A 22282-nucleotide genomic window follows, 5' to 3' on the forward strand; every position below is an offset into this window, starting at 1 on the left:
ATCAAATAAAATAGACTTTAAGTCAAAAACAATCATGAAGTACAAAGATGGACATTGTAAACTGAAAAATTGGGCAATTCAACAAGAATTTGTAGAAATTATAAATACGTATGCACTAAATAGCAGAACCCAAAATTATTTGAAGAAAATAATGATAGAGTTAAAGGGAGAAATGGATGTTTCTATATTAAAAGCAGGAGATCTTAATACATCACTTGCAGTAATGATAGATCATCTAATCAGAGATTCAGTGAGGAAATACAAGACTTGGTCAGTACTCTAAACCAACTACACCTAATAGACATACATAGAACATTTCACTCAACAATGGAATATACTTTATTCTTAAATGCACATGGCTCATTCTCTAAGATAGACCATATATTAGGTCAAAAAACAAGTCACAATAAATTGCAAAATATTGAAATCATACCATGTATTTTCTCTGACCATAGCAGAATGAACCTATAAATAAATATCAAAGGGAAAAATAAAAAATTCAAAAATATGTGGATATTAACATGATACTCTTAACCAATGGGTTAAAGAAGAAATCACACAAAACCAAACACTATATTCTTTTTTTTAATCTTTACAATTAATATAGTACCAACTTTGCTTTTGTGACAAAACCATTACAATGCTGTTAACAATAGCCCATAAATTACATTAGTTATATTTTCCCATGTATCATCACATTCTTTGATTTTGGGAAGTATGAATACAACTGAGCATTTTTCTCTTCATTTTTTTTTTCATTAATAAGGAGAATCTGTCTATGTCATTTAAGTAATAGTTGTTCATCTGTGTATCTTTGTGAACATTAGAGGAACAACTGAGTTAGGTATTGGAATTAGATGAGATAAAATTGCCTGAAAAAATAACATCATTGGAGTAATGTTTCCATAGCTTTTTGAGCTGCCTTCTTCTGTTCTCTTATTCTTGTGAATTTGAAAAATAGTTGTTAATAAAAAAAAAGAAATCACAAGTGAAATTAAAAAATATCTTTAAGCATATGTATAGACAACATACCAAACATGAGATTCAGCATATACAGTGCTGCAAGGAAAATGTATAGCTTTAAATACTTACATTAAAGAAGAAGAAAGATTTAAATCAGACACATGCCCTCCAAATTGGAAGAATTAGTAAACAACAATTAAGAAAACTAAAACAGAGTAGAAGGAAGGAAATAACAGAGATTAGAGGAAGATAAATGAAATAGAGGGGAAAAAGCAATAGGGAGAATGAACAAAACCAAACTTTGATTATATGAAAAAATCAATGAATTTAAATTGACAGCCTTTCTTTAGCTGAGGTGACAAAGGAAAAAGAGAAAGACACAAATAGTTAAAAACTGAAATGAAAAGCAAAATATAACTAGCAACTTTACTGAAATAAAAAGGATTATAAGAAGATACTATGGGGAAGTGGATGTGACTCAATGGATGGAGCTTCTGCCTACCATGAGGGAGGTCTGTGGTTCGATGTCCATGGCCTCCTGGCCTGTTTGTGAACTGGTCCACTTGGAGTGCTGTCACATGCAAAGAATGCTGCCCTGCACAAGGAGTGGCCCCCATGCAAAGGAATACAGCCTGTCACAGGAGGGCAGACCACTCAGGAGTGATGCAGCCCACATGGACAGCTGATGCAGCGAGGTGACACAATGAAAGAGAGACACAAAGAAGAGATAATATGAGATGCAGAAAACTAGGGAGCTGAGATGGAGCAAGAGAATGGTCACTTCTCTCCTACTCTAGAAGGTCCCAGAATGGGTTCCCAGAGCCATCTAATGAGAATACAACAGACACAGAAGAACACACAGCAAATGGACACAGAGAGCAGACAATGCAGGGGGAGGGGGAAAATTTTTTAAAGAAGATACTATGAACAACCTGTGTACCAATAAATTAAACAACCTAGGTGAAATGGACAAATTCTTAGAAATACAGAAAATGCCTACATTGAATCAAGAAGAAATAGAAGATCTCAACAAATCAATTACTTTTAAACAGAATGAATTAGTAATCATAATTCTCCTGAGAAAGAAAAGCCTAGGAGATGGTGACTTGAAAGCACAATTTTACCAAATATTCAAAGACTTATTTCTAGTTCTGCTCAAATTCTTTCAAAAAACTGAAGAAGAGGGCACTCTCCCTAATTCATTCTATGAGACCAACATCACCCTCACACAACAGGATACCACAGAGAAACCAAAATAGAGACCAATATATCTTATAAATAGAGATGCAAAATTTTTCAACAAAATAACATCAAATTGAATCCATAGCATACTAAAATAATTATACACCATGATCAAGTGGGATTTATGCCTGGTGTGCAAGAATAATTCAACATGTGAAAATCAATTAAGGTAATACACTACATAACAGAATGAAGGGGACAAAATACATATGTTCTTCTCAATTAATGTAGAAGAGTCATTTGAATAAATCCAGCACTCTTCCTTGATAGAAACAATTAGAATACTAGGAATAGGAGTTAACTTCCTCAACATGATACAGGACATACATGAAAAACCCACAGCTAACACCCTACTTAATGGTGAAAGACTGAAATCTTTCCTTCTAAGATCAGGAACAAGATAAATATGTGCACTGCTACCATTGTTATGCAACATTGCTGGAAGTTCCTACCAGAGCAATTAGGGAAGAAAATTTTTTAAAGGAATCCAAATTAGGAAATAAGAATTAAAATTTTCCCTTTTTACAGGTAACATGATCCTATATGCAAAATATCATGAAAAAATCCACACCGAAACACCTAGAGCTATTACATGAATTCAACAAAGTGGTGGAGTACAAGATCAACTCCCCAAAATCAGCAGTGTTTTTACATACAGTAATGAACTTTTGGAGGAAAAAATCAAGAAAAAAATTCCAGTCCCAATAGCTTCTAAAATAAATATCTAGGAATAAATCTAACCAAGGATGTCAAGGAATTATGCCAAGAAAAACTACAAAACATTGCTAAAAGTGATCAAAAAAGACCTACATAAATGAGAGGACATACCATTTTCATAGATTGGAATACATAATATTGTTATGATAGCAATCTTACCTAAAGGAATTTATAGGTTCAATGCGAACTGAATCACAATTCCAACACTCCCTTGAGAAAGAATTGTTTCCTCAATTGCAAAGAAAAAAAAAAAAAAGAAAAGAAAAAGAGCCCCTACCTCATGCAGTAAATAAACATAAACTCAAAATCAATCATAACCTAAAGATAAGGATTAGAACTATCAAACTTCTTAAAAAAAAATGTAGGAAAGCATCTTTTGGACTTTGTTTTAGACAAGAGTTTCTTAGAATTTAAGCCTAACGCAAAAACAATCACCAAAAATAGATAAATGGGACCTCAACATAATTAAAACTTTTGCACCTCAAAGGACTTTATAATGAATGTAAATTGACAACCAACACAATGGGAGAAAATTTTTGGAATGTACAGATCTGATAAAGGTTTAATATCAAGAATATATAAAGAAATACTTCAATTTGACACCAAAAAACAAATAAGCCAATTTAAAAATGGACAAAAACCTGAATAGATATCTTTCAAAATAATTAAATGGTCAGGAAGTACATGAAAAGATGCTAAAGATCACTATTGATCAGGGAAATGAAAATCACAACCACAGTGAAATACCATTTCACACTTCTTACAATGGCTTTTATAAAATGGAAAATAACAAGTGTTGGAGAAGATCCTTAGGAATAGGAACACTCATTCATTGCTAGTGGCAATGTAAAATGGTGCAGGCACTTTGGAAGACAGCTTGGCAGTTCTTCAGAAAGCTAACTATACAATTACCATATAACCTGGTAACCCCACTGCTAGGTATATATCCCAGAGAATTGAAAGCAAGGCTCAAACAGATATTTGTGCACCAATGTTCAAAGTGGCATTATTCATAATTGCCAAAGGTGGAAGAAACCCAAGTGTTCATCAACTGATGAATGGATAAATAAAATGTGGTATATATAAATAATGGAATATTATTCACCCATAAAAGGAATGAAGTCCTGATACATGTGATAACATGGATGAAACTTAAAGACACCATGTTGAATGAAATAAGTCAGACACAAAAGGACAAATATTGCATGATTTCAAACAATTAGAGTAAGCAAACTCATAGAGTCAGAATTGAGATTACAGGTTACAAGGGGAAGGGTTTTCGATAGGAAACGGGGCATTAAGACTTAAAATTTATAGGGTTCCCATTTGCAATGATGATAATGAATTGGTAATGGATGGAGTGATAACAGAAAATTGTGGTCATAATTAAGAACACTGAAATATGTATCTGAATGTGAGTAAGGGGGACAATTGTATATATGGCAAGAGAATAAAAATCTTAAAAAATCCATAAACCCATACTACACAAATAGTGAAGCCTAATTTATGTCATGAACTATAGATAATTGTACAATTATAAAATTGTGCTATCATCAATTGATCATTTATTTGTGATAAATTTTCCATACCAATGTGTTACTAATAGTGTAGTATATGGGAATCCTGTATTTTATGCATGACTCTTCTATAAACCCACAATTTTTCTAATAAAGGAAAAAATATCCAAAAATACATTTTGAATAAATATTATCCCTTGGGAATTTAAATTTATCATACAGGAATGAAACCTAATAGAACCCAAAATATTCTAAAAGTTTTACCTCCCAGGACACATTTTCTTCAGAAGCTAGTCACTCAAGTGCCTCCCCCACAAATATATTAGTTCATTAAAAAGAAATACATAGGGTCAGAGCCAAGATGGTGGCAGAGTATGAAGAATAAAGCTAAACTTTGAGTCTGTCTAGGTCAGAAGGAGGCTGGTTACTGCCATTTTGACTCCACTTCTGGAATGAGGGGAAACTGGGCTGACTGAAAATCACAGTGCTGGTAGGAACCGACTTCTTTCCACCCAGAATGGATTGCAGTTTTAGCCTAAATCCCAGTCCCATGTCTGGCAGAGAGGAAGCTGGGGGACCTGCACCAAGTCTCTGGGAATCTGTAAGCCATGCCACAGAGGACAGTGCCCATCCTACTCTCACAGCACAAGCTGCCAAGGCTAGAGTTATAAACTCCATTTCCAATAAATGGTGGAGGAAGAGAAAGCTGTCCACTGAACTCAGCTTCTACTCAGGTGCTAAAGTACAGTTCTAGAAACAGCAAATGTTTGAGCATGTTCAAGTTGGAAAGAGTCTGGTAGCCACCATTTTTACAATGCCTTCAGCAAGAGGGGAAGCCTGGCTGACTGAAAATCCAATGAAGTTAGGGATGGTCTCTTTTCACCAAGATTGGTTGCAGCCCTAGCCTAGGCTCCAGCCCCACCTCCAGCAGAGAGGAAGTTGGTGGAATCTGCACCAGGCTCTTCAGGCAATGGCAAGTGCTCTCCACCAGCACTGACTGAATGATCACCCGGGGATGCATGCCCACACCCCAGTAGGATTAGAGAGGTGTGGGGTATCCTCGGCCTCTGTGGACAATGGCAAGTACTTTCAGCCTACAGGGATGGAACTGTTGGGCATTGGCAGCTCTATTCCCACCCACTAAAGGACAGAAGAAACAGTCCTCCCTCAGCCTTTCATGGCAACTGCAGGCATATTCGGCCCGCTCTAGAGAGTCCATTTTGATCCCCAGCAGGGAGAATGTCTGGTGGTATGTCAGTTTACCTAGAAAACTGTGGTCATTTTAGACCCACATGGCACAGTTTGCTGCCCACAACTATAGCTCCATTCTTGCCCAAGGTAGGGGAGGAAAGGGTGTGAACTTAATCAGTCTCTCTGGGTAACTACAGACAGTCTTGTCTTGCCCAACTTGGATTATAATTCATGGATGTATTTCTGTCCCTACCCCTGACAGGAGAAAGTTGGGAGAAGCTTCATCAATTGCTGGGGCAACATAGTTTATAGCACCAACTATGTCCTTGGCTCCTACCTCACAACCAGCAAGAAAGAAAAGATGAGAAAGCCCTAAACTGAAGGGAGAAGCTACACCCAGGATAAATATATCTAGCAATCCAGATGTGAAAACACCAACAAAAATTACAATCCATACAAAGAAAAAGGATGCTATGGCCCAGTTAAAGGAATGAAATAAGCTTGCAGTGACATAAAGGAGTTGAGATAAGTAATCATACATGTTCAAACAAATCTCCTTAATAAATTCAATGAGATGGCTACAGAGAATAAGTATATTAGGAAGACACTGGGTCACCACAAAAAAGAATTTCAAAGTATACATGGAAAAATAGCAGACCTTATGGAAATGAAAGGAAAATAAATGGAATATAAATACACCAGAGGAAAATAACAGTAGATTTGAGGAAGCAGAAGAAAGGATCAGTAACTCAAAGAAATGGGCCCCTGAAAGTGAACATACAAAAGAACAGATGAAGAAAATAATGGAAAAAATTGAACAGGGTCTCAGGGAACTAAATGATAGCAAGAAATGTATAAACATATGTGTCTTGGGTGTCCCAGAAAGAGAAGAGAAGGGAAAAGTGTCAGAAGGAATATTTTAAGAAATAATAGTAGAAAATTCACCAGGCCTATTAAAGGATATAGATATCTGTGGCCAAGAAGCACAAAATTTTCCCATCCAAACAAATCTGAATAGACCAACTCTGAGATACATACTAATCAGAATGTCAAATGCCAAAGATAAAGAGAGAATTCTGAGAGCATAACAGAAAAGCAATGCTTAATATATAAGGGATACTCAATAAGATAAAGTGCTGATTTCTCTTCAGAAATCATGAGGGCAAGAAGGCAGTGGTATGATATATTTAAGATAATGCAAAAGAAAAAATCAGGCAATGTTATCTTTCAAAAATGAGGGTGAGATAAGAATATTCACAGATAAACAGAAACTGAGGTATTTTATAGCAAAAAGGCCAGCTTTGCAGGAAATACAAGGGAGTGTAATTGCCTGAAAAGAAAAGACTGGAGAGAGAGCCTTGGATGAAAGTTAGAATTGATGACTTTATCAGTAACAGTAAATAAGTGTCATAGATAAAAAGACTGGAGAGAGAGCCTTGGATGAAAGTCTAGAAATGATGACTTTATCAGTAAAAGTAAATAAAAGTGTCATAAATAAAATGGCATATAAATGCAGATATCAAAATGGATGAGTTAAGAACTACCTTTACAGTAATAACATTGAATGTCAATGGATTAAAACCCCCAATATAAAGTCACAGATTGGTGGATTGGATAAGAAAACGTGAACCATCTATATGCTGTCTGCCAGAGAGTCTCCTTAGAACCAAGGATACCAATAGATTGAAAGTAAAAAGTTGGATATTCCATGAAGCAGTAACGCAAAAAAAAGTTGAAGGAGAACCAGCAAGATGGTGAAGGAGTAAAGAGCTCCTAGAGGCAGCTCCTGCTACAGGGCAGTTAGCAAACACCCAGAACTCTCTGGAGCTAGCTGAAGCACCTGTTTGGGTGCTCTAGGAGACCAGAAGAGCATCCTGCAACATCCTTGGGGGAGTGGAAGGAGGAAACTGCCCATCTGCTGAGAAGACTCATAAGTAGAGCACTCCATGCCACAGAGGCTGGTGCCCATTCTCCACTGGAGGCACGAGTTGCCTTTGGAGCTGTTCTGCAGCTGTAATTGAAAGCTCCACTTCTCCAAAATGGGGGAGAAAGAGATGATTGGGCACCAGTTTCAGCTATGATGAGGAAATTCAATGGGCTACAGTATAATCCTGAGAACAGCTAAAGCTTGTGCCTGTTCAAGTCAGAAAGAGGCCAGGAGCCACCATCTTAACTCAGCGACTTGCACGAGGGGAAGTGGGGTGAACTGAGGATTCCAGTGCTGGTGGGGACTGGCTTCTTCCCATCCAGATCATATTGCAGGTCTAGGCTAGGCCCTAATGCCACCTCCAGCAGGCAGGAAGCTGCAGGGACCTGCACCAGCCTCTCTGGGAAATTACCAGCCAAACCATGGAGGCCAGTGATCATCCTACTCTGGCAGCATGAGCCGCCCAGGAGCTGTTCTGTGACAGGAATTGGAAGCTCCATTTCCCAGAAACAGGGGAGCAAGAGACGGTTGGCTGCCAATTTTGGCTACTGAATGGGAGACTTGGCTGGCTAAGAGAACAGTTGGGGTGAGAACAGGCCCAAGTCAGAAAGAGGCCAGTAGCCACCATCCTGACCCACCCCCAGCCTGAGGGAAGCTGGGCTGACTGAAACTCTCAGTGTAGGCAGGAACCAGTTTCTTTCATGCAGATCAGCCTGCAGCCCACTTAGGCTCCAGCCCCTCCTCTGGCAAGAGCCCTGCACCAGCCTGTAGAGGTAAATGCAGGTACTTTGGCTGGATAGACTGAAAATCAGAAGTCTACCAGGACAACTGTGGTCACACCATAGATTACTGTCAACACCTGCAGCTCCATCCCTGCCCCAGGCAGGGGAGAAAGGGATGTGAAGATTCATAAGTCTGTCTGGGCAACTACAGTCTAGGCCTGCTCAGATTATTCCACATAGCTGGGACTTTTGTCCCTACGCCTGGCAAAGGAGAAAGTTGGAAGAAGCTTCATTGGTCCCTGGTGCAATGAGGCAGCTTGAGCCTCTACAGCTTACAGCACCAACTACATGCTTGGCTCCTATTACATAACCAGCAAGGGCGAAATGATAGGAAGCCCTAAACTAAAGAGAAAAGCTGCACCCAGAAAAATACCATAGTAAGCAAGATGCAAAGACACCAACAAAAAATTACAATCCACACCAAGAAACAGGAAGCTATGGCCCAGTTAAAGGAACAAGAGAAGCCCCCAGATGGCATAAAAGAGTTGAGAAAACTAATTATAGATGTTCAAACAAATCTTTTTTTTTTCAAAAATGCATACCATTATTTTATTCTGATAGATAAGCATGTTTCAATCCATAATATTAATTTTATGACATCAATAGGGGAGACCAGGTGATTTTTTTTTTACAGTAGCTTTGGCTTTATTCATTTTTTAAATATTACATTAAAAAAATATGAGGTCCCCATATACCCCCAGCCCCCTCACCCCACCTCTCCCCCCATAGCAACATTCTCCTCCATCATCATGAGATATTCATTGCATTTAGTGAAGACATCTCTGAGCATTCCTGCACCTCATGGTCAATGGTCCACATCATAGCCCACACTCTCTCATGTTCCATCCAGGGGGACATGGGAGGACATACAATGTCTGGTAATTGTCCCTGCAGCACCACCCAGGACAACTCCAAGTCCCGAAAATGCCTCCACATCTCATCTCTTCCATCTCTTCCAGCAGCCACCATGGCCACTTTCTCCACACCAATGCCACATTTTCTTTGATTTCTAATCACAATACTTCATGAATAGAGTATCAGTAAATCCACTCTAATCCATATTCTATTCCTCCATCCTGTAGACCTTGGAATGGTTGTGTCCACTCCACATCTATGTTAAGAAGGGGCTTAGATTCCATATGGATGTTGGATGCAATCATCCTGCTTTCAATTGTAGGCACTCTTGGCTCCATGGTGTGGTGGTTGACATTCTTCAACTCCATGTTAGCTGAGTGGGGTAAGTCCGATAAACCAGAGTGTAGGAGCTGAGGTTTGTTGAGGCTCAGGGCCTATCATATGCTCAGTCCAGAGATTCAGATCCCCAGGGTATATATTAAACCCCAGCACCAACTCCAATTCTGGAAAGTAACAGGAAAGGCTTGTGAAAAGAGATCACATCTGAGTCCAGCTCCCTCACACAGAAACACCAACTCCAAAGAAGGGCCAACTGACATGGCATTGAATGAACTCCATCTGCCATGACCATAAAACCTGTGGATCTCTGTAGCCCTCAGAAGAACCAATACCTGGGGTTTAATCTACTTTATCTGTCTCTGAGACTGCTCAGGTGTGCATAAGGGCAACCCCTCTGATAACCTCCCGGCTCTTTTTTAGAGACTCATAGCCATATAAACTCATTTGTCCTTTCCATTTTCCCCTTGATTTAGGTCAAAAAGCATTTTTAATTCCTGTTATTATATGTAGACAGAGATATTCTGCTGGTCCGCATTGAACCTTTTATTCAAGGTCATTTTCTAGTTACATCATCAGCTGGTACTTGGTAGTAATCCCTTGGCACCAGGGAGGCTCATCCCCAGGAGTCATGTCCCATGCTGGGGGGAAGGCAACGCATATACATGCTGAGTTTGGCGTCGAGACTGGCCACATTTGAGCAACATGGAGACTCTCAGGAGGTAACTCTTAGGCACACTGCTGCTCTAAGCATTGTTCTTATTTCAGGTGCATAGGCTCACAAACATAGTCATTATTATCAGGGGCTCATTGTTGGACCTTCATTCTTTTTTGGTCTTTGCCGTTGCACTTGGGGCATTGTTGCTGTTCCTTTCAGGACTGTGATAGAGCTCCCCTGTCTAGGAACTCAGAACTCCATTATTTGTTGTTTTTAATTGTATCCACTGTGAAAATATCCAAACATTTTTATGTACCCTGGATATATGCCCTGGAGAACTCCCTGCCAACCATGTGTCCCCTGTCAATAACATCCCACACCAGTATTCCTCCGTTGCCATTGTTGAACCTCTCTATGATCCAAAACTTCCTGAAAAGTGAGGCCCAATATATTGCCAAGTTCCATTAATAGTAAAATGAAATATAGCAATGAGTTTAAAGGTTAGATATAGAATACATATTAATTTGGAAAAATTCTACATCCTATCTTTTTCTTTTCTTTTTTCTAATTATTGAGCTTCTCTTCACAAGAGCCTTAGATCACAGTAATTCATATATACAATATAAAGTACTCCCACACTTCCAACATAAAAACTTTTCCCTTCCACAGCAATAATCTTTTAACATATTCGTACCATATATACTGAAACAGAGGTACAGGTATTGAGACAATAGCTTTCAAACAAGGTAACATTTGTGTTTACATTGTGGTTTATATTTTATTTTATTTTATTTTATTTTTTATTTTTTTTTCAAGTTTTTCTTTTTATTGATTTTGTAAAAATATTACATTAAAAAAAATATGAGGTCCCATTTGACCCACCACCCCCACTGCACCCCTCCCCCCCCCCAGCAACACTCACTCCCATCATCATGACACATCCATTGCATTTGGTAAGTACATCTCTGGGTATCTCTGCACTTCATGGTCATTGGTCCACATCATGGCCCACACTCTCTCCCATTCCATCCAGTGAGCCCTGGGAGGATTTACAATGTCCGGTGATTGCCCCTGAAGCACCATCCAAGGCAACTCCAAGTCCCAAAGGCGCCTCCACATCTCATCTCTTCCTGCCATTCCCCATACCCATCAGCCACCATGTCCACTTTTCCCAGTCCATTGCCACTTTTCTCTGAGGTTCTTGGATTGGTTGTGTCCATTGCACCTCTATGTCAAGAGGAGGCTCAGATTCCACATGGTTACTGGATGCAAACCTCCTGCTTTCAGTTGTAGGCACTCTAGGCTCCATGGTGTGGTGGTTGCCCTTCTTCAACTCCATCTTAGCTGAGTGAGGTGAGTCCAATAGTTCAGATTGTAGGAGCTGGAGTCTGTTGAGGTTCAGGGCCTGGCTATCATATTGTCAGTAAAAAGATTCAATCCCCTAAATATATCTTAAACCCCAATACCAACTACAATTCCAGTAAAGTAGCATGATAGTCTTATGAAAAGAGATCCCCTCTGGGTCCAGTTTCATCATGCAGAAACACCAGCTCCATAGAAGGGCCATCTGACATGGCAGTGAACCCTATCTGCCATGACTGTAGAACCCGTGGGTCCCTTTAGCCCTCAAAGGAACCAATACCTGGGGATTGTATCTACTTTATCTGTCTCTTAGACTCTGCTCAGTTGTGCATAAGGGAAATCCTTCTGACAGCCTCCAGACTCTTTTTTTTTAGAGACTCATAGCCATATAAACTCATTTCTCCTTTCTATTTCCCCCTTATATTAGATCAAACAGCATTTTAAAGTCATATTATTCTATGTAGACAGGGATATTCTACTGATCCACATCGAACCTTCAATTCAAGGTCATTTTCCAGTTGCATTATCAGTTGTTAGTTGATAGTGATCCCTCGGTGCCAGGGAGGCTCATCCCCGGGTGTCATGTCCCACGCTGGGGGGAAGGCATTGCATTTAGATGCTGAGTTAGGCTTCGAGACTGGCCACATTTGAGTAACATGAAGGCTGTCAGGAGGAAATTCACAGGCACAGTGCTGCTCTAGGCCTTATTCTTATTTCAGGCCTATAGGCTCACAAGTATAGTCATTAGTATCAGGGGCTTACTGTTGGACCTTCATTCCTTCTCGGTCTTTGCTGCTGCACTTGGGGGACTGCTGCTGCTCCCCTAGGGACCATGGCACAGCACCCCCGGCCAGGGACCCAGTACCCCCCAGCTTTAGTTTTTAATTGTTGCCACTATGAGTATATCCAAACATTACCATGCACCCTGGACATATGCCCTGTATAGCTCCCTGTCAGCCATATATCCCCTGTCAATAGTATCCCATACCAGTATTTCTCCACTGCCATTGTTGGACCACTCTGGGATCCAGAACTTCCTGAATATTGAAGCCCCAATATCATGTCAGGATGTCTTACTAGCAAAATGGAATATAGCGATGGGTTTAAAGGTTAGATATAGAATACGTGTTGACTTGGAAAAACTCTACATTCTGTCTTTTTCTTTTCCTTTTTTTTTTCCCCCTAATTATTGAACTTCTCTTCACAAGAGCCCTAGACCACAGCAATTCATGTATGCAATATACAGCACTCCCACACATCCACTACAAAACCTTTTCCCTTCCACAGCGATACTCTTACAACCTATTCACAACATATTTACTTAAATTGATGTACATAGTCTGAGACAATGGCTTTCAAGCCAGGTGACATCTGTGCTTACATTGTGGTGCATACTTTAGGACACGCAGTTTTCTAACATTTTTAGTTATCCTATGTTTTACATTATGGTTTACATTGTCATTCTGTCGTCCCCTATATGTTTATGATGTAATATTACATATTTTATATCCATCCTTGTGTATTCTCATGAAACTCCTCTCTTACCCCACATTTACACTGGTTTCACACATTTAACATCCATTTTCCCATCCCCTTGGTGCCCACAGTGACAGCCAACCTCCGTTTCCCAAGGAACCACGTCCAGAGATACTTGCAACAGTGTTCAGGTCCTAAATTGCTCAGCTGCCCCAATGCCCTGGGAGCCACCCTTTCTCTAGAGAGATACAGTTCCCTCTATTTGATGGCATTAGTCCTCCCCAGGATGTGGGTCCACCCCCACTCTCACTACTTGGGTCTCTACCCAATGGTATCACCCACTCTGGCAAAATGAGCATTCAGACATTCCCCAGGAGCCCGTCCCGCATCGGACCATCCCTTCCAAGCATCCTAAACAGGTAGCCCGCTTAATTATATTTTGAAATGATTTTTTCAGCATTTTACTCTCAACCAACACCTGACACTCTCCTGTGTTCATATGCTACCCCTCCCTCCCCCCACTTTTTGGGCAATATTACTCATCCGCCCATCCCCAGCACCCCTCAAACCGGCAAAGCCACCCCAAAGGCAGCCCCTTGCCCCCATTTTATCTCTTCTTTGTGTTCATAATTACCGCCAGCTCATCGTAAATTCCACCCCTGCAGACGTCGGCTCACATCCTTCCTCCACCCCCTGATTTCCTGTAAGCCTATCGTTCAGTCTCTAGCTCTCTGAGGCAGCTTGTTTATTTCATATCATTGAGGTCATGTAGTATTTGTCCTTCAATGCCTGGGTTGCTTCACTCAACATAAGGTTCTCAAGATTCATCCATGTTATCACGTGTGTTTGTAGTGTATTTGTTCTTACAGCCGCATAGTATTCCATTGTGTGTATATACCACATTTTATTGATCCACTCATCTGCTGATGGGCATTTGGGTTGATTCCAACTTTTGGCGATAGTGAACAATGCTGCTATGAACATTGGTGTACATATATCGGTTTGTGTCCTTGTTTTCAGTTCTGCTGGGTATATACCCAGCAGTGGTATTGCTGGATCATATGGCAAATCTATGGTTAGCTTTTTAAGAAACAGCCAAACTGTCCTCCAGAATGGTTGGATCCTTCTGCATTCCCACCAGCAGTGGATGAGTGTTCCCCTTTCTTCACATCCTCTCCAGCATTTGTATTCTTCTGTTTTTTTTATAGCTGCCAATCTTATGGGAGTAAGATGGTATCTCATTGTAGTTTTGATTTGCATTTCCCTGATAGCTAGAGATTTGGAGCATTTTTTCATGTGCTTTTTAGCCATTTGTATTTCTTCTTCGGAGAAGTGTCTGTTTAAATCTTTTTCCCATTTTTTAAATGGCTTGTTTATCTTTTTATTTTCAAGATATATGAGGTCTTTATATATGCAAGTTATAAGTTTCTTATCAGAAATATGGTTGCCAAATATTTTCTCCCACTGTGTAGGCTCCCTTTTTACTTTCTTAACAAACTCCTTTGAGGTGCAGATGGCTTTAATTTTGAGGAAGTCTCATTTATCTATTAGTTCTTTTGCTGCTCGTGCTTTTGGTGTGATATTCATGAAGCCATTTCCTATTACTAGGTCCTGTAGATGTTTCCCTACATTGCTTTCCAAGGTTTTTATGGTCTTGGCTCTTATATTTAGGTCTTTGATCCATCTTGAGTTGATCTTTGTATAAGGTGTGAGATGGTAATCCTCTTTCATTCTTCTACATATGGATATCCAGTTCTCCAGACACCATTTGTTGAATAGGCCACTCTCTCCCAGTTGAGAGGGTTTGGTGGCTTTATCGAATATTATATGGCTATATATGTGAGGTTCTATATCAGAGCTTTCAATTCGATTCCATTGGTCTGTGTGTCTCTCCTTATGCCAATACCATGCTGTTTTCACTACTGTAGCTTTGTAGTATGTTTTGAAGTCAGGTAGTGTGATTCCTCCAATTTCGTTTTTCTTTTTCAGTATGTCTTTGGCTATTCGGGGTCGCTTTCCTTTCCAAATAAATTTCATAGTTAGTTTTTCTAGTTCCTTAAAGAAGGCTGTGTTGATTTTTATTGGGATTGCATTGAATGTGCAGATCAGTTTTGGTAGGATAGACATCTTGATAATATTCAGTCTTCCTATCCATGAACAAGGAATATTCTTCCATTTATTTAGGTCTCCTTTGATTTCCTTGAACAATCTTGTATAGTTCTCGGTGTATAAGTTTTTTTACTTCTTTAGTTAAATTTATTCCTAAGTATTTGATTTTTTTATTTTTCTATTGTGAATGGTATTTGTTTCTTGTTTTCCTCCTGATCTTGCTCATTATTGGTGTACAGAAATGCTAATGATTTTTGCGCATTGATCTTATAACCTGCAACTTTACTAAAGTCATTTATGAGTTCTAGAAGCTTTGTTGTAGATCTCTCAGGGTTTTCTATGTATAGGATCATGTCATCTGCAAATAATGAAATTTTGACTTCTTCCGTTCCAATCTGAATGCCTTTTATATCTGGTTCTTGCCTCAGTGCTCTAGCAAGTACTTCTAAGACAATGTTAAATAGGAGTGGAGACAATGGGCATCCTTGTCTTGTTCCTGAGTTTAGAGGGAAGGATTTTAGGATTTCTCCATTATAAACAATGTTGGCTGTAGGTTTTTCATATATACTCTTTATCATGTTCAAAAAATTTCCTTGTATTCCAATCTTTTGGAGTGTTTTTATCAAGAAAGGGTGCTGTATTTTGTCAAATGCTTTTTCTGCATCTATAGAAATAATCATGTGATTTTTTTCCTTCAATCTGTTTATATGGTGTATTACATTGATTGATTTTCTTATGCTGAACCATCCTTGCATACCTGGAATATATCCCACTTGGTCGTGGTGTATAATTCGTTTAATGTGTTGTTGAATACGATTAGCAAGTATTTTGTTGAGTATTTTTGCATCTAGGTTCATTAGAGAAATTGGTCTGTAATTTTCCTTTCTTGTGATGTCTTTGTTTGGCTTTGGTACTAGGGTAATGTTGGCGTCATAGAAGGAGTTCGGCAATGTTCCATCTGCTTCGATTTTTTGGAATAGTTTCAGCAGGATTGGTGTTAGTTCTTTCCAGAATGTTTTGTAGAATTCACCTGAGAAGCCATCTGGCCCTGGGCTCTTCTTAGTTGGGAGATTTTTAATGACTGATTCTATCTCTCTGCTTGTGATTGGTTTGTTAAGATCATCAATTTCTTCTTTCGTCAATATGGGTTGCCTATGTGTTTCTAGGAATTTGTCCATTTCCTCTAAATTGTCATTTTGTTGGAATATAGTTTTTCAAAGTATCCTCTTATGATAGTCTTTATTTCTGTGGGGTCAGTGGTGATATCGCCTTTCTCATTTCTTATTTTGTGTATTTGCATCTTCTCTCTTTTTCTCTTTGTTAGTCTCACTAAAGGTTTGTCAATTTTGTTGATCTTCTCAAAAAACCAGGTCTTGGTCTTGTTTATCTTTTCAAGTGCTTTCTTATTTTCTATTTCATTTAGTTCTGCTCTTATCTTTGTTATTTCCTTCCTTCTTCTTCCTGTTGGGTCACTTTGTTGTTGTTTTTCTAATTCCTTCAAATGTGCAGTTAATTCTTCAATTTTTGCTCTTTCTTCTTTTTTGATATATGAATTTATGGCTATAAATTTCCCTCTCAGTACTTCTTTTGCTGTATCCCATAAATTTTCGTATGTTGTGTTATCGTTATCATTTGTTTCGAGGTAGTCATTGATTTCTTTTGAGATTTCCTCTTTGACCCATTGTTTTTCTAAGAGTGTGCTGTTTAATTTCCAAATTGTGGTGTGAAACCTGGGCCTCTGTCCCTTGCAAATTTCCAGCTTGACTCCACTGTGGTCAGAGATATTATTTTGTATGATTTCAGTCTTTCTGAATTCATTCAGCCTTTCTTTGTGGCCTAGCATATGATCTATCTTGGAGAATGATCCATGTGCGCTTGAGAAGAATGTATATCCTGCTGTGTTTGGGTGTAATGATCTATATATGTCTATTATTTCCAGCTCCTCTAATATATTGTTCAAATGTTTTGTTTCTTTAGTGATTCTCTTTTGAGATGTTCTGTCCAAGGTAGATAGTGGTGTATTAAAATCCCCCACTATGATTGTAGATGCATCTATTGTTTCACTTAGTTTTTCCAGCGTTTGTCTCACGTACTTAGAGGCACCCTTGTTAGGAGCATAAATATTTATGATTGTTCGATCTTCTTGACAAATTTTCCCTTTCACTAAAATGTAGTATCCTTCTCTGTCTCTCACAATTGTTTCACATTTAAAGTCTATTTTGTCTGATATTAATATAGCTACTCCTGCCTTTTTTTGGTTATTGTTTGCTTGTATGATTGTTTTCCAGCCATTCACTTTCAATCTCCATGCGTTTCTGGGTCTAAGATGTGTCTCTTGTAGACAGCATACAGATGGGTCATATTTCCTTATCCAATGTCCCAGTCTGAATCTTTTGATAGGTGAGTTTAATCCGTTGACATTCAGTGTTATTACTCTCAAGGAATTATTTGTGTTAGCCATATTTTTATTGGATTTGTGTTTGTCATATTTTGTTTGTATTTTTCCCCCCATCTAGTTTGTCTTTTTTTGTTGCTCTTATACTCTCCTCCAACTCTGCCTGTCCTGTTTTTTCCTTTCTTCCTGCAGAACTCCCTTTAGAACTTCTTGAAGGGGAGGCTTCTTGTTGGTATACTCTTTCAGTTTCTGTTTATCTGTGAATATTTTGAACTCTCCATCATGTTTGAATGTTAGTTTAGCTGGATATAGTATTCTTGGTTGGAAATTTTTTTCCTTTAGTACCTTGACTATATCATACCACTGCCTCCTTGCCTCCATGGTTTCAGATGAGAAATCAGCACTTAATCTTATGGAGCTTCCCTTGTATGTGATGGTTTTCTTTTCTCTTGCTGCTTTTAGGATTTTCTCTTTGTCTTGAGCATTGGATAATTTGATGAGTATATGTCTTGGGGTGGGCCTGTTGGGGTTTATGACCAGTGGAGTGCACTGTGCTTCTTGGATATGTACGTCTGTCTCTTTCAGTAGATTTGGGAAGTTTTCAGCCATTATTTCCTGCAACACTCCTTCTGACCCCTTTCCCTTCTCTTCTCCTTCTGGAATACCTATAATACGTATATTTGAGCGTTTTGCATTGTCATTCAGGTCCCTAAATCCTAGCTGGATTTTTTCTATCTTTTTATCGACCCCTTCTACTATCTGTTTGATTTCTGATGTTCTGTCTTCCACATCATTAATTCTCTGCTCTGCCTCTTCTAGTCTGTTGATATTTGCTGCAAGTGTATTTTTGATTTCTTGAACTGTGGTGTTCATTCCCATCATGTCTGTTATGTTTTTGCGTATGTCTGCAATTTCCCCTCCCAGTGTTGTCTTCATGTTGTTAACCTCTTTCATTACTTCATCAAATTTGTTGGTGATAAATGTGGTGAGATCTTTCATTGCTTGTGTGAAGTTCTGCTCCCCTTCCTGATTTTTAGTTTGGTGATTGATTCAGCCATGTTTTCCTGATTACTGATTTGGTTTGTCGATTTTTGTTGCTTTCTGGTCATCCTTTTATCTTGACAGGTTTAATTAGTTCCTTAGCTTCTTTGTCTAGTCTTGGAGATTAATTAGCTGTTATTTTTGTGTAAGTGTTATAGCTTCTTTTTGTCACTTTGTTCTTCTTATTCTAATTTCTTGTTGCTGGTTAAGTTCACTTTAAAGGAAAGTATTAGTGCCAGGGAAAGGCAATTGTGTAAGCAAGGAAAAAGTGTAGAATAGTATTGGTGATATATGTTAACAAAGCAAGAATATGAGATCTGGGAAGATGGAGGTTAGATTCATGTAGATTGTGTAGAGTTATAGCTGTAGGTAGAGTACCTTTTATGAGGTAGATGACTGAATATGGGAGGAATATGGTATGAGCTACAAAGCTATTGTTTTCGTGAGATAGGGAAAAAGAAAAGAAAGGTAATAGTTCCAAGAGTGGATACCAGACAGTAAACAGAACAAAGGTATTAGAAATTAAGAGTTAGACACTTTGTGGATCAAAGAACGGGAGGTGGGGGGTGGAATATAGGAGAGACAGTAGATGATAGTGGATATCAAGATGCAGGGGAAGGGGGATAGTGTTGGTAGCCTAAATCAGTTCACACAGAAATGAGGCAGTGGAGGATGGGAAAACCCAGCAAATGTGAGGTGTTCCCTGTAGCACCTATTGTATACTTGAATTAAAATAAAATAAGTGGAAAATGAGGGACGAGAGGGAGAGAGAAAACCGAAAAAGAAAAACTAATTATAATAAAGAAAAAAAGAAAGACGAGAAGATAGGAAGAAATAAAAAGAGGGTGGGCAAATGGTGGGGAACAGGTAGGGGGAAGAGAAATACAGATATACACGTCCCACAATTGCAACACTATCTAAAACAACAACAACAAAAAAACCCCTAAATAACTGTATAAAAAAGGACTTTGGGGGACACGCTAGGAGAAAAGACTAGGGGATAATGCAATATTAGCAATTAGGGCATCAAAAAGAGTAAAAAATAAGATAAAGTGAAAATAAAAACAAAACAATATGAACCAATAAAGATAAAATGCAAACGTTAAGGTCCAGGGCACTCAAGGACCCCAGGTAGACCCCAGGGCATGATGGATTCAGGGGTGGAAAGTCTGAGACACTGAAGACTCAAGAGGTGTGAGTCTGGGGTGTGGACCACTGGAGTCCAGAGGACCCAGACCTGACAACCTCAAATCTGGTCAACAGGAAGCTTAGGAGCCCCGCAGTGCAACACAGCCCTCAGGGATCCCCATAGCTGGGTGCCAGCCCCTTGGGGGAAGCCAGGTCCGCAAACTCTATATTTAATGTCTGATCCCTGCAATTCACCTATTCCTCAGGGTTTCAGCCTTTGGACAGCTCCCTCCCTGTGCTCCCACACAACGGCCACTTGAGGGCACCTCTACACCACAGCCAGTTCAATGACCCAGATCCCAAGCCCCGCCGGGTGGGCTGGGCTTCAGCTGGAAATGCCGAAAACAGACTCCAAGTCCGGAAGTCCCAAACTTCGCAAAATATTCCCCAATCGGCTTCCAGACGTGTCCCCCTCCCTCACTGCACCCTACAACAATCTCCCAATTGTGTCCCCTTATTGCCAAAAATCCAATTCCATTGCAGATCGGCAGCCGGACCTGTGGGGATGGAGCTCCAGGTGGAAGCGCTACACCCCCTGTCCGGCGACCAAAACGTCCCCCGCTTCACAACAAAACACCGTCTGTCTCCCCAAATTGATCTGCAAAGGAGTCCTGTCCCATCAACCCCTGACCAGCCGGTCCAGTACCCGTGAATTCCTCAGCACCGCAGAGCCTCCAAAATAAGGAAAAAACAAAAAAACAAAAAAAACCCTGGCAGCGGCGGCTTCCTGAGCTGCAGCAGTGCCCGATACCGCGGCTCCGCCCACCCAAGGAGAGAACTTTCTGCACCCAGCTGGGGACCTCCGTTTATATATTATAGACGTATCCTCTCTGTTACCTTCCCACCAAATTGACGTCCAGACACCTTCCAACCAGCAAAAATCCCCAAAACAGCGTGGTCCCAAAGAGCCTTCAACGCTGCCCAGCCGCCCCCTGCAGAGACATTACCAGACAAGTTCACTCAGCCACCATCTTGCCCCCTCTCTCTGTGGTTTATATTTTAAACTATACAATTTTCTAAATTTTTAGTTATCTTATGTTTTGCATTATGATTTACATTTTAGCCTATCAGCCCCTATTTATTTTTTATGTAATTTTACATGTCTTATATCCATCCTTGCATACTCTTGTGAAACACTTCTATTGCCCACACAGTTACATTGGTTCCACCTATTCAATACCTATTTCCCCATCCCCTTAGGGTCCATAGTGACAGTCAATCTTCATTTCTTGAAGAGCCATGTTCAGAGATACTTGCAACAGTGTTGAGGGCTTGACATGCTGAACTGCCCTAATGCCCTGGGAACCACCATTTCTCTTGAGAGATACAGTTCCCTCTATTTGATGGCATCAGTCATCCCCAGGAAGTGGGTATACCTTCACTCTCATTATATGGGTTTCTATCCAATGATATAACCCACTCTGGCAAAATGAGCATTCACATATTCCCCAGGAGTCTGTCCTACATCAGATTATCTCCTTTAAGTATCTTAAACAGGTAACTTTCCTAATTATATTTTGAAAAGGTTTTCTCAACATTATACTCTCAACCAACACCTGACACTCTCCTATGTTCGTGTGTTGCCTCCCTCTCCCCCCAATTTCAGGGGCAATATTACCCATCTGCCCATCCCTAGCCTCCCTCAAGCCTGCAAAGCCCCACCCAAAGGTAACCCTATGCCCCCATTTTATCCCTTCCTTGTACACATACTTACCTCCAGCTTATCATAGATTTCACCCATGTAGATGTCAGCTTACATCCTTCCTCTACGCCCCTGATTTCCTGTAAACCTATCATACAGTCTCTAGCTTTCTGAGGCAGCTTGGTTTACTTATTTCATATAATTGAGGTTGTGTAGTATTTGTCCTTCAATGCCTGGGTTGCTTCACTCAAAATAAGGTTCTCAAGATTCATCCATGTTATCATGTGTGTTTGTAATGTATTTGTTCTTAAAGCTGAATAATATTCCATTGTATGTATATACCACATTTTATTGTTTCACTCATCTGTTCATGGGCATTTGGGCTGATTCCAACTTTTGGCGATAGTGAACAATGCTGCTATGAACATTAGTGTGCATATATCAGTTTGTGTCCTTGTTTTCAGTTCTGCTGGATATATACCCAGCAGTGGAATTGCTGGGTCATATGGCAAATCTACGGTTAGGCTTTTGAGAAACCACCAAACTGTCCTCCAGAATGGTGGGGTCCTTCTGCATTCCCACCAGCAGTGGATGAGTGTTCCCATTTCTTCACATCCTCTCCAGCATTTGTATTCTGTTTTTTTCATAGCTGCCAATCTTATGGGAGTAAGATGGTATCTCATTGTAGTTTTGATTTGCATTTCCCTGAGAGCTAAAGATTTGGAGCATTTTTCATGTGCTTTTTAGCCATTTGTATTTCTTCTTTGGAGAAGTGTCTGTTTAAATCTTGTTTCCATTTTTTAAATGGGTTGCTTATCTTTCACTTTCCAGCTGTAGGAGTTCTTTATATATGCACGTTATAAGTCTCTTATCAGATATAT

Source organism: Dasypus novemcinctus, chromosome 1 (genome assembly GCF_030445035.2).
Source record: "Dasypus novemcinctus isolate mDasNov1 chromosome 1, mDasNov1.1.hap2, whole genome shotgun sequence".
NCBI lineage: Eukaryota > Metazoa > Chordata > Mammalia > Cingulata > Dasypodidae > Dasypus > Dasypus novemcinctus.